This window comes from Passer montanus, unplaced genomic scaffold (genome assembly GCF_014805655.1).
Source record: "Passer montanus isolate IOZ18808 unplaced genomic scaffold, ASM1480565v1 scaffold2, whole genome shotgun sequence".
In the NCBI taxonomy this organism is placed as follows: domain Eukaryota; kingdom Metazoa; phylum Chordata; class Aves; order Passeriformes; family Passeridae; genus Passer; species Passer montanus.
The window spans coordinates 28,172,631-28,185,685 of record NW_024366591.1 but is presented as its reverse complement, the minus strand read 5'-3'; the positions used below and the strand labels follow the sequence as shown (position 1 = coordinate 28,185,685).

At 39.7% G+C, this 13,055-nt stretch overlaps 1 protein-coding gene across 4 annotated transcripts in view; it reads left to right on the top strand.

The window, feature by feature from the left end:
• Positions 1-13,055, top strand: part of PKIB (cAMP-dependent protein kinase inhibitor beta) — a 55,351-nt gene that overhangs the window by 26,364 nt on the left and 15,932 nt on the right. Inside the window, exon 1 of one of the 4 annotated variants that reach the window (XM_039707816.1) lies at positions 8,743-8,873. The exons of the other annotated variants lie outside the window; for them this stretch is intronic. The gene's annotated coding sequence lies outside the window, so the exon portion shown is untranslated. Of the gene's footprint in view, positions 1-8,742; positions 8,874-13,055 lie in introns of those variants that run through there. 4 annotated transcript variants of the gene reach the window in all.

The following is a 13,055-nucleotide window of genomic DNA, read 5'->3' as shown; positions in this document are numbered from 1 at the left end:
GCAGATAAAGAACAAAAGAAGTCAGACTTTGTAAAGCATAGAGCGTGATGTGAAGACTGACTGATATCTGAAGGGATGGTAAACAAGAGCATCTGTCCTTTCAAACACCACATTTATTAATAAATAACAAGCAATTTAATGGGTTGCTTTGCATCTAACTGTGTAAATAAGACTGGAAAATACCAGCCAAAGCTACTACAGACAACACAATCAAACACTGAATTGCTTGGCATAAAAGTGAGAGCTTCCATGTCTGGTTCCATAGTGGAGAAAAGTGACACGGAAAGTGACGTAACATCCTAATTATTGACTCGTTCTTCATGTTTTTACTTCTGTTTCTCTGATTCCTTCCTTCTTTGTGGGGAAGGGCTTCCCCTTCTGCTTTTGCTGTGTTCCTCTAAGCAAGAGAAACATGCAACAGAAAACCATCTGGAAACTGAACTTGGTGCCAGCCCTATTGAAAATAAAAAAGCTGATTTTGATGCCTGATTTGGAGTACCACATGCTCTGTTCTGTATATCTCACAGCCAAACTGGAAATCTGTCACCATGCCCAGTTTCCAAAACATGGAGACTCTTAGATTACAGATCCCTGCTGTATCAGTGGATAGTTCCCCATCTTTTTCACACCTGTTGGGTTGAGCAGCTCAACCTGAAAACTCTTGCTAACTGCATATTACCCTGCTCTGTGCATTGCCTGCAGTAAATTAAACTTTACTCACCACGGAAAGCATATCAACATCCTGGGCTGCACTCATTAGACCATGTATGGAAGATTGTCCAGTTTTGCTTCTGCCTTACCAAAAGGATGTTGATAAACTGGAGCAGGAGTTGGTCAGGGAGGAACACTTGAGGAGATGACGAGGAACAGGGGCTTATTGTCTCATGTTGCTGAGAAAGTGGAGCCAGGATCTTTACAGAGTTGCACAAGAGAGCAAGAGACTATGGTTATGAGAGACTGTGGTTATGAACTAGAAGAGGACAGATTCAGACCTGATGTAAGAAAGAGCCTTTTCTTCATGATGACAGTGAAGCCCTGGCAGAGAGGTCGTGGAGTTTCTATCCTTGAAAATATTCAATAGCTGAAAGGACAAACCCCTGATAAGTATGATCTGAATTAGTTATTGACTCTGCTTTGAGTATGAGGTTGGAGTAGATGACCTCCTGAGGCCTTTTCCAACCTGAATTATTCTATGATTTTTTAACACTGAGTTTTCAGCCTTGATATATCTTCTGCTTCTGACTCTTTCCCTCCTCTTGTCACCTCCTCCTGCCCTGCTCTCAGAGACCTACATGCAATGCAGGGTAACACTGCTGTTCTCCACCAAGAGAACCTTGGTGACATGATGAAAAGTGTGCTGGTTTTGAGATGTGGACAAACTCCCATTTTGACAAAACCCTACCTTGTCTTCATAGGAGAGCTGCTTAGCCAGGACTTTTAGGCAGCTGTCCCAGCAAGAAAATGTTTGCTTTCGTTTCATTCTGTCATATATTTTATTTAGAATGATTCTTTGTTGTCTTTCACACTGCTGTTCTTCTGGAAGCTGGTATTTGACTTTTCAAAATGGTGGCTGGCAAGAAGCCATAGCAGTAATTAGCAGGAAGGCAGAACAGAATTCCAAGCAACATTCAGCTGAGGTATTTTAGTATTGCAAAAATGAAGGGTTTTTTCCGCTTCAGCAAATGAATAAATAATACTGTCTAGAGTTCCAGCCTCAAGCAAGTTCAAAGAACTTGTATTCAGGGTCCAAAATAAAGTGGATGAATTTCTGGGAGCAGGAGCAGGAAATGAGCCAAAGACAGTGGATACATGTTCATTTAGGCAAAAAGACAGATGGGAAAAAAGAAATTTAAACCACATATATCAAAACCAGGTGTCATTGGCAAGAGACTGAATGACTTCTTGCATAAGAAAAGTGTAAAACATGTTTCACACCCAGTCAACACCTTGACTGATTCTGTGCCAGAGTTCAAACCTATGCCAGCCTGTCCCTGTGGCCTTGTAAATGTCCTTGGGGAAGAAGATGGTTATGACCAATGCTGAAGTTTAAGCTACTGATTTCTACCTGACTGCCTCATCCATTTACGACCATCTGAACAGAAGAGCTTTGTTTTGTTAACTTGTTTTCACCATGAAAGACTTGATTTTTTTTTTTTTATTTTTTCAGGATACAGACATTTTAGTGTATTCCTAAATTTATGGGTGTTGAAATTCTGAAGCAAGCATCAGTGAATTGTAGGCTCTGAGAAGCCACCAGAGTCTACTTCCTCCCAGACCTTTCTTCATGTCTCATGCACCCCATCTGTTCAGAAAGTATTCAGCAAAGTCAAGCAGGATTCCTTGCTTTGATTTAAATAGGTTTTTTTTAGTTGTCCCAAAGCAGTGACCCTAATTCATTTTTATATGCAGAGCTCTTTTTCAGAAGACTAAACAGAATAAAGTTGAACTACTTTGTACTCTTCCTAATTATATTACTTGTTCCCTTCTCCTCCTCAGCTGACTTTGAGAAGAGCTCAGCAAGCTCATGCTTTTCTTCAGCAGCAGAGTCAGAATTCATATAGAATGGGCAGATACAAAGACATCATCCAAACTGTGCCTATGAGTAGTCTGAAATAATGACTTAATAATAAATCTGAAATAATGTTAGGAAAATTCCAGAATTTATTTTCCTTCCTAAAATTGAAGGGACTGTAAGGTCGAATTTCTAATGTGGATTAATGAGTGTAAAGTTTCTAAAACTGTGTTGAAGTATATAATAAGAACACTTTTTTTGGCCACTGTTGAATGCTTGCATTTTTCCCTAAAAATGTTACTTTGAAAAGGAAACTTGCTAGATTGGCTTATAATAAGTAGAACACAGAGTCTCTCCCAGAAAACACAGGGTCTTGGATTGACAGAGAGGTGGAATGATAAGTTTGCCTGTCAAAAGTCACTTCATTTCATCCAGTTATGCTGCCTTGAGAATTGTTCATCATTGTTTTCTTAGCAATTGCAGAATTCACTAACTTCAAATTCAGTTATTAACTTGGGATGTGCCTGAAAACTTCTCTCCAAAAAAGCCATGTGAGCAAGGCTTTTCAGAACTTGGGAAAATCAGCTTTCTATTTGGTGAGGGGAACAAAAGAAGGGGCATTTTGTGATGTGTGATGAAAGATGTGTTGTCATCAGTTGTGTGATGATCCAGCTCTTGAACTTGGTGCAGCTTGTCATTGTTTGGGGATTGAGGTGACTGTAGGAGTCACACAACAAACACAAAACTTGATGTCCAGAGGGTCCAAAATAATTGCATAAATAACTATTGCTTATTTTGGACATATCTGTGGTCTCTTTATCTCCAGAACTGTGTGTGTCTAACAGCTTACACCGACCTTCTTTAGTATTTTCAGAATTCTAACTCCAGTGTTCCTCAGAAATTAATATATGCCATGCACTTAAACTTTAGCAAAGGCTGGCAAGAGGCATAGGGCTTTTTTCCTAAGTATAGTTGTATTAAAACTGTCAAATAACTCTCTCCAGTGTAAAGTTTCTAAAATAGTGTTGAAGTATATAAAAAGAACACTCTTTTTTGGCCACTGTTGAATGATTGGTATTACATTTTTTCCCTGAAAATGTTACTTTGAAGAGGAAAGTTGCTAGATTGGCTTACAATAAGGAGAACAAAGAGTCTCTCCCCAAAAAACACAGGGTCTTGGGTTGACAGAGAGGTGGAATTATGTTTGCCTATCAGAAGTCACTTCATTTCATCCAGTTATGCCGCCTTGAGAATTGGTTATCATTGTTTTCTTAGCAATTGCAGAATTCACTAACTTCAAATCACTGTTTGAGTTTGGTACATGCAAATAATACAAACAACTAACTCTTCAACTTTCTTTTAATGCAGTTACTTTCTTTATAGGTGTGGTGACTCCTCCTTGGCAGGGACAAATTCCAATAGCCATTCCCCCAGGGAGATCAGAAAACCAAACTATTATGTGTGGTGAGTCAACATAGCACGAAAAGAGAGGCAATTACAACTGTCCTGTCATCAGATTAGTAGGTCTGTGTTGTGATTGACCTCATTTACTTCCAGTTGCAAGAAGCACGTAAATGTCATAAGATGCTTTGCCACTCTTGTCCCCAAGACAACAGTGTCTTGTTGAGGTCTCTTTTAGTCCTTTGTCAGTATTTTGGTAATGTAATGTTGGCAATACAAGGAAAATATCCCTTCAGAGAAACATTCAGCAGTGCCTTGCACCACAGCCAGTGTTATTAGTGTCAAGTCATACTTAAATAAATATACAATGTTTTGGTTTGATTTTGTTTTGGTTTTGCTCATGTTTGGTTTAACCCTTTCTAAAAGCTCTGTGCTTCCGACAGTTTTTAGCTTCCAGTTTTTAGCGAGGAGCTAATTGGAGAAAAGGACAGGTAAGAATTCATGGCTTGTGTGGAGAAAACAAGCACAGTTATTACAGTACTCAGCTAGAAATGTGGAAGTTATGAATGTTTGTCTGGTTCCAAGGACTCTTCTTGTATAACAGAAAGTCACTGCATAAATTACAGAAGCAGGTTTCTTTAGGTTACAAGAATAATATTTTTCCTTTGTATTTCAAGTGGTGGATTGACAAATGCCAGTCCTGATCCCCAAATTTTGTGACATGGGTTTTTTTTCACTCAATAAAAGCATTGCCTTAGTGGTTAAAGGGTGAACACTAAGGCAAAACTTGAGTTGACATCAAAAAAATAGAATTTCAGTTACAATACTTCTGCACAGTGGAAAGTACTATTGCTCAACTTCCCTGGGGATCAAAGCATTCACCTAGGAGACAACAGCTCTAGGCAGTTTTTCTTCAAATCCCAAGGTATTCCTCTGTGCATGTTTTCAAAAGGAAGAAGGAACCAGGCCTGGTGGTTTGAAGGAGTCATTGCAGAGGTGATGATTTCTTTATCAGCTGAAGTGAACAGTGAGTAGATGCAGATGCTGCCTGGCAGCCAGAGCAGGACAGAGTCTGTGGTGGGTAGGATCCCTAGGCAGGCCCTTCTCCTGGGTGTTACCTGTTGGTTAGTTCCAGGTGGCTCTTTCTTCATATGTGAAATTTGTAGATTGAAGTAATTTGGGAGAAAAAATGTTGGCATCTAGTTCTGCAGTTTGGCTTCTCCTTACTTTGCAGATCTGCTACCTCAAGCAAAGGTGACACAGCACCTCTCATACATAGGCATGTTCTTGGCTGAAGAATGAAGAAAATCCACCCCCAGATGCTGTGAAGGATTGTGGTGTGTGAAACGAGAAAAAAAGGCATGATCAGTTCCAGGGACAGTAGTGGGCTTTCATCACAACAGTCCACATAAGGTTTTACTTTGCACATGACTACTTGCACTGGGCTTAGCTTCACCTTTATTCACTTTAGACAAAGGTGTGCGTTTATTAGTTTTAGGATAACCCCAAAAAATTTCATATCCAATGAAATTTAGAGAACTTCTTTTCATCCCTAGTTATCTCACCTTAATGGCTATGGCAAGAGCATTCAGAAATAAAAGAAATTGGATGACATATCTCCTCAGACATCAGTGTAGAGATGTCCACACCTAATAATACAAAATAAGTGCATGTTACAAATAAGCTGAAATGCCTTTATATGTGTCTCATAAATATAAGAGCATTCTGGACATCAATCCATTAATATGTTTCATGGTCTAATTTTGATTTCTTAAAAAATTTCATGCAAGATCGCTTGGTTGGTCTTTAAAAAGACTTAACTGAGGTTCTCAAATGCACTAAATTCAAGTTCAGAATACTTCGTCCATATGTTAACAAATTAATAAATAGAACTTCTGATTGTAGAAAAAGTCAGCAAGTAAGAGTCTCAGAGGTATTATCTGAAAAATAAATTTCTTGAAATGCAAAAGTGGTTTCATAAATGATGACATGCCAGGATGGACTTCACACAAGCCAAGTATGTTGTTTGGGAGACTCTGAATGCATTCAATGCTGCAAGACCAACAAAGTTTATCTGAGTTTACAGCAAATAACCTGTCCTTGCATATGTAATGGGCAAACTTTCATTAAAGCATCCTGCTGCATATTAGGAAGCTCTTAGATCATTATTTTATCTGGCACCAAGCCACTTACTAAACTTCAAAGTGTGAAAGTTCGGTTTCTAAGTCGCAGTTTTGGAAGCTGCAGTAACTCTTCAGGAAAATCTATCCTTTAGCTGGTAGAATCCCCAAAGAGCTGCAAAGATGTGTAATACATATGCTTTTGTTCTTCAAAATAGAATAGAGACAGACCTTTTGTATGTGCATAGTGTTTTCTACCTCTCCTCAGCACTTAGGTACCTATAAAGCAGCCAAAATCAATACACAAAATGTCAGGTTTGAAAGGGCATGTGTGCAAAGAAAGCATTTTGGGCTAAGCCTGTGATTCAAAGCACTGACTGTACTAACAATTTGTTCAGTAATGTAGTAAAAGCATGGGGTTTGGTCTTCACGTGAGCAACAGATTTGGAACAAAACAGCATTTTAACTTGAGATAACATTCACAATTTTATGCTTCCCTGCTAATACTAGGCATGATTTACTGAAGGGAGGGGAAATGGAAGGGAAGACAACAGCTTGGGAAAAGGGCTAAAGGTGCTGTTGCCATTGCATTACCCCAGCTGGGCTGTGTGTGAGCATCAGCATGGTATCAATGACATACCTTCTTTCTGCCACTGTAGAACACGCAGTGTGACTCTGATAACATTTTATCTCACCCCATATTCACAATACTCTCTCCAGATCTTGGTTCTTAATTAAAAACCCATTCTTGCTTTTTCTTGCCAACTATACTAAAATAAATGGAGCACATTTTATAACTAGTGGCCAAAGAAAGGTACCTCACTGAATTTTCTTCTGGATGGTGTTAATTGAGCAAAACCAATAAAACAGGCATAGCTGATATGCACAAGAAGAAAACTAATTTTACAGAGTGCTAAAAGCTTCAGGCAAGATGATAGTTCTCCTGTAAATTTATGCTCTCTTTATTGTATTAGCTACTGTGGCAGAAATGTTGAGGTGGAAACTGAAAAGTAGCACTGCTTATTTTGAAATCAAGTAATCTCTCTGTGATGTACCCGTATCTACTTCAAAATGCTGACCTTTGTTAATATTCTAATAACTTTCTGGAGCAGCATTTTTATAACTAGTAGCTGTGAAACAGGCAGGAGTTCTCTAAGCCCTTCACAAAGTTTGTACTGTGTTTCATCAAGTGATTTCATTATTTCTCAACATGAAAGTGCAGTGAAAAGAATGTTCATCCAAGAGAAAATCTGGCGAAGAAAAGGTTATACTTGCCAAGAGCTGAATTGTCAAATACATTGGTATGGACTTTAGTGTGGTTTCATATTGTACCCAAATTAATACATAAGTTGTTTGAAGGCTAAATAAATAGCCATTAAAACAATTGGTTCATTTTTTTAACCTTTTTTTTCTTGTCTAGGTTAAATATTTGAAATAGAGATGATGCTGTAGAGAAAAGGAATATTGTATGTAGGCAAATTATTTTCTGTTTCTGCTACCTAACTTTATGTGTCCACTGACATCCACTGAAATATCCCTTTTTCACTCTAGTAAATAAGTAATCAGCTGATGTAAACAATTTGTGGTAAGACCTCTATCTCAGCTGCCCCAGTGCACACTTAGAGAAACGTAAGTCCTGTGGGATTGCTTTAGATTTACAGCAGCTGAGTTTTATTCAGCTTGGGTCTTCCGTGTTGGAAGAAACCTATTCAGTGGTAAATAAACCCCCTCCACCCCCTCAGCTCCCCCATTTGTAGGTGACTGACCATTGAAAAATGTCAGATAGCACAACTTTGACTTGCTACAGAACACTGAATCATTTCCTCAACCAAGAAGTTAATTTTTCTTGATTGTTTCTTTCCCCATTTTTGCCCTGCTGACGTACATGGCTCACAAGATGTGTGTGGCTTCAAATTGCTGCAGCCTTTCTGATTTTTACAAGCAGAGAGGCTTTTCCAGTGGCAATTTGCTTTTCTTGTAGTTCTGTGATGGCAGCTTATTTTTGTGGAGACAGTGGAATCTGGAGCTGCTGGCACAGCTTGAGCAGTGGCTCTCTTATGTAGCTCATGCCGGCCCCCCCTTGAAGTCATGCTGTGGGGCTGAAGGCATACCTGAACCACGAACATCAAGGTACTTAGCATTTTGGGGGGGCAGAATTGTGCAGATTACCAGGAAACCATACTAAATGACCCCCCTCTTGCAGGCTTCTTGATTCTTCATCCAAATCAACTGGCAGCTAATACAAAATTAAGCAGTGTGGTTATTTCCAGCTTGCTTTCTTGTCTGCTGTGAAACTCTCTGCGTTGAAATGCTGAAATACAAACTCAGGTTTAGATATTTGCTGAAAATGTGTTGGCAAAGTAGTATTTATCTTAGAGCAGTGTGAAAGCAGTTTTTATGCCACAGTTACATGTTCTCTGTTTGGATAGCAGGATGCCACACAACAGCCAGTCTTGTTGCTTGCACGGTGTCCAGGCAGCAGTTGCCACCTTTGGGGTGAATGTAACAGCACTGCTGGTGCAGAGGGATTTGCCTTCTATTATGAGAGGATGGAGTATTCCTTTAATGGCACTGTTGTTAAGGATTTACTTTCGTACCAGAAGTGCCCTGAGTCAAAAGGCTGAAGTCCAGAAGTCTACCTGTATGGCATGCTCTCTGTATGTGAATTTGTCATCTGTTCATTTATTTTAAATGTATGCAAGTTTATCTTCCTTCTTGGCAACAGTTCAGCTTTCCCTTGGTGTTTTGCTGTAGTCAGCTGAGAAGACAGACATTGAGATCACTTTCCAGTTGTTTCTGGGTGTTTCTGGTATTCATCAGCCTCCTCTTTTTGCTGTCCTGTAAGTAGCTTTTTTCTTATGTTCTTGTTTGCTTTATTGTATTCTGTACCTCTTTTGAGCTGTTTTTAAAACATTTTAACAGGGTTTCATTAGCATCTGCCTTTCCTAAAGAACTTTAGTTAATAAGCTACGCTTGTTTCCTTACTGCCTTGAACAGACTGAGCAAACAGAGAAGTTCCCCTTTATTTAAATGTTCATAGCCTTGCCAGTGTTCTCCTGCTGCTGGGTTTTACACACTGTGGGGGTCATATTTGTCTTTTTTAGGCTCTCCTTTGAAATGCTAGAGCTAGCTTGTTGTTCGGTATAATAAATGTGGTTAGATTAAAAGCCAAGAAAACTTCCATATTATATGCTAAAATTATGTTATTTGGCTGTGACTACCAGTGTTTTAGGGAGTTCCCTGCTGAGAAGTACAGAAATTAGTTCAGTTTCTCTGTGGGTGCATCTTTTCCTTCTTCAGAGGGGAAGAGGGATTCATTGGGTGAAACCATTTATTTGGCCCTTAAAATGCAGACTGTCAGGTCAGCCCTGTGGAGACATCTGTATCAGAGCCAGGTTTCTGGAGCTGTTTGTGACCATAAGGAGCCTGAGATGGAGTATTGGACACAAACAGCCCTGAACTGAGCAAGAATAGCTGTTTTTTCTTGTCCTTGGCCTTCACACAGTCATCACAAATGTGAGGGACTGCAGTTGAGGGAGAAGCGCTGAAAGTTCTCAGGCAGGAACAAATCTTGCTCTTACTTTTTTCCCTCTATCAGCATACATGAGCAAGGATTTTGTGAAGGGTATCTGCAGGGATTTATTTTCTGACAGTGCTCTCCTAAACCTCCATTTCATTGAACAAAGATGTGGTTTGGTTGATGTTGTAAGGAACAGAATGTGACCCATGGTTTTAAAAAAGAGACTAGCATACAGGGGCTTTTCAGTGAAAAGTTGTGACTGTTCATCTGCAATCAAGAAAATGCAGAACTATTTCTGCACTTTTTTAAAAGAAAAACACAAGTTAGAAATAAAACAAACCTTTCAGCTGCTAATTTTAAAGTGAAACATAAAGATGCAGCAGAGAAGACCAGAGAAAAATGTTTTCATGCCTGTAATCTTCAGTACCTCTTCAAGAACAAATGATCCTCTGCAGAAAGAGTCCCTTGAAATCTCCCTGTCTGCAGTTTTCCATCCAGATTCATGCAAGGCTCTAGAGAGGAGATTTAGGCTCTAATCATCTTCAGTGCTGAGTGAAGCTTAGAAAAAGAGAATTCACCATGTCTATGGATATGCACTCATTGAGAGACCATGACAAGCACCTTCATATATTTGACGTTTTGAATATATGGGTCTTAATGCAGAACTAAATCCCAGAATATAAACCAGTGAGTAATATTTTGAGTACTACAACATCAGCATAATCCCTCAATGATATACACTTGTCAGTATCACTTCCAGGCTTTCTTTAGAGATGTTCAATTTATACTTCCACAAAATAACCCCAAGAAACCCTCCTAAGAATTTCCATTAAGGAGTGCACTGAGGTCTGTGTGTTTCTGGGAAAGACACATCTTTGCAGAGTATGTCCTCTAAAATGGTCTTGTGTTGGTTTCAGTCTATCTAGAAACAGAAGTATCAGCTTGCAGAAAGAGTCACTCAGTTATAATGCCTGGTTTTGTTCCTTTTCTCTCTTTCTGTGCTTAATAAGATGAAATAGGGAAAAAAAAAAGACTTCTGAGGAATCTGTATGGAAAATTAAAAAAAATAAAAGAAGACTGATTAATTTACACTGTCAGGTGTCGGGCTGTAATATGATTATGCTGACAAAACTAAAAAAAGGAAATGTTCAGAGCTCATAGGCATTTTAGGAGAGGTCATTAGCTTAGCAGATGGGAAAAATTTGTTTCTGAGCATTCTGCAGTTCCTGAATTCACATATTAGACAGGTAGGTACACACTCCGACCAAATGCTGTGGAGGCTGCAAAACCTTAAGAGGATCTTGCCAGGGGGCTGTTATTTCCAGTCAAACATAAAATCTGAAGGCTACAGAATGTCAGTGCTGAGCAGTAATCTTTACACAAAGGGAAATGGTCCTTTTGGGCTCCTCATTCCCCTGCAGCAGAGTGCCTTCAGTGAGGGATGGAAATGGCAGGAGTAACTCCAAATGGCTCGTGTGACTCCCCCTCTGCAGGTTGTGTTGCTCATTCTTGTGTCATTCTGTAGGGAGATTCACCTGTGGTGCTGCCTGGGGAAGAGCCTCTGCAGGGATAGTGGAGACTTTTGCCATGGTCCTTCTGTGGGGCAGGGTGGGAGAGGCTGGGTGAGAAGGGGGACACTGGCACTGGTATGTCTATGAGTGTGTGAATTTCCTGCTGTAGGAAAGAGGGAGAGGGGAGAAGGCATATGCTGCCATGGGAGGCTAGGAAGAGGGAAGGCAGGGCTGGTGCTCTTTCAGGGTAAGAGAAGGTGTTGAGGTGAAGGATGTCCCATCTCCTGTATGACCTCTGTGGCTGTCAGGGTTTGACTGTTTTTGTCTCAGTGCTGGATGAGAGCACAAGGAACAAGCCTCCTGTGATAAAGCCACGCAAGATCTGGGATTTCCTTGCCTCCTAACCTTCTAGGAAATGTCCTGTATCACTAGGGGTTGTGTATGGGCTCTTTCCAGAGCAAGAAAACCCAGTGAAGTTATGTTTGTGGCTTCTAGGAGTGAAACCACAAACTGAAAATTTCAGAGGGGTCAAGGAACCTGGTGATTAAAGCAGTCACCATGCCCATAGCAACTCAAGCTGACTGCCCTCCCACCCTGTGCCAGTCCCTGAATACTGGCAAGCAACTCTTCAGGAGCAGTCAGAGGTCTCTCTCTTTCCTGGACCTAGTAAAAAAGTTTCATTAAAATTGATGTGATTCAGGAATTACATGGTACCATCCTTACACAGTGGAAGTGCAGATTCACCTTTTCCTCTGAGTTTTCAAGATGAAAATCCTAATCAATTCTGCTCCAAAGGGAAGCAATGTTTGCTTACACAGACCTTGCTTGTTGCTTCTGCTACTCTTGAAGAATGGCATTGCTCTAGCACATCAAAATTAAACCCACCTCTCACTCAGAATATAGCAGACTAAATGTTAAATTAAAACTAAAAAGATGAGGAGAAAGCAAGCTGATTGTTAAACTTTTAAATTCAAGGGATTCAGTAGGTGGAACTTCCACTTAATATTGTTTGTATGACAAATAGGAACAAGACTTGATTGCTTGTTTATGTTTTGGTTTTCATTCCTTCACTTCCTTAAGCCCATGAGAGCCCATGAGTCAATGGCCCATTGTCTTGGTTTGAAAAGACAGGAGTCTGTGAAGGAAGGCAAAAGCCTCCTTGCAGATTAAGAAAGTTAAATAAAAGTTCTGTGGATCATGGTATCCCAGATAAAACAGCTTAAGGGTCCACCATACTTAGCATCATTCACATTGGGTTGGGAGGGATCTTTAGAGGTCATTTAGTCCAACCCCCCTGCCAAAGGACACCAGTAACAAGGTTGTTCAGAGCCCCATCCAACGTGACCTTGAAAGTTTTGAGTGATGGGGCATCCACCATCTCTCTGAGAAACCTGTGCCAGTGTTTTACCACCTCCTGTAAAAAACTTTTCAGTTATGTCTGATCTAAATCAATCTCCTTCCATTTAAAACCATTATCTCTTGTCCTGTCACAACAGGCCGTGCTAAAAGTTTTTATTCTAGGCCTCCTTTCAGTACTGAAAGTCTGAGTATTTCATTCAAATATAAATATAATTATAAATTCATTATCATTTACAAAAAGCACACTTTAACCTTCTACTGTCATCTTTTAAATCATCCTATATGTACCTATACATCACTATATGTGAAAATATGTGATTTTCCAGCCTCCTTATCAATTGAGATATAAATACACCTTTTTTGGTCCCTATTTAAAGCACTTAATCCAGGTGTTTCAATAGCAGGGCATGTTTACTGAATGATCATTTATCAAATTGGAAAGGGTTCTTTGAAAGCCATTTGCATTAATGAGAGATCATTTTAATAGAATTAATTTAAAATACATTAATTCAACCATGTGGAAATTACCTGCCTGCCAGCCTCATACATGCCCTGGAAAGGTCTGTTTGGTTCTTGAAAAACAGATAGGCTATAATAAATCGGAGGTAGGGATTTGCTTTTAGGGCTTCGAT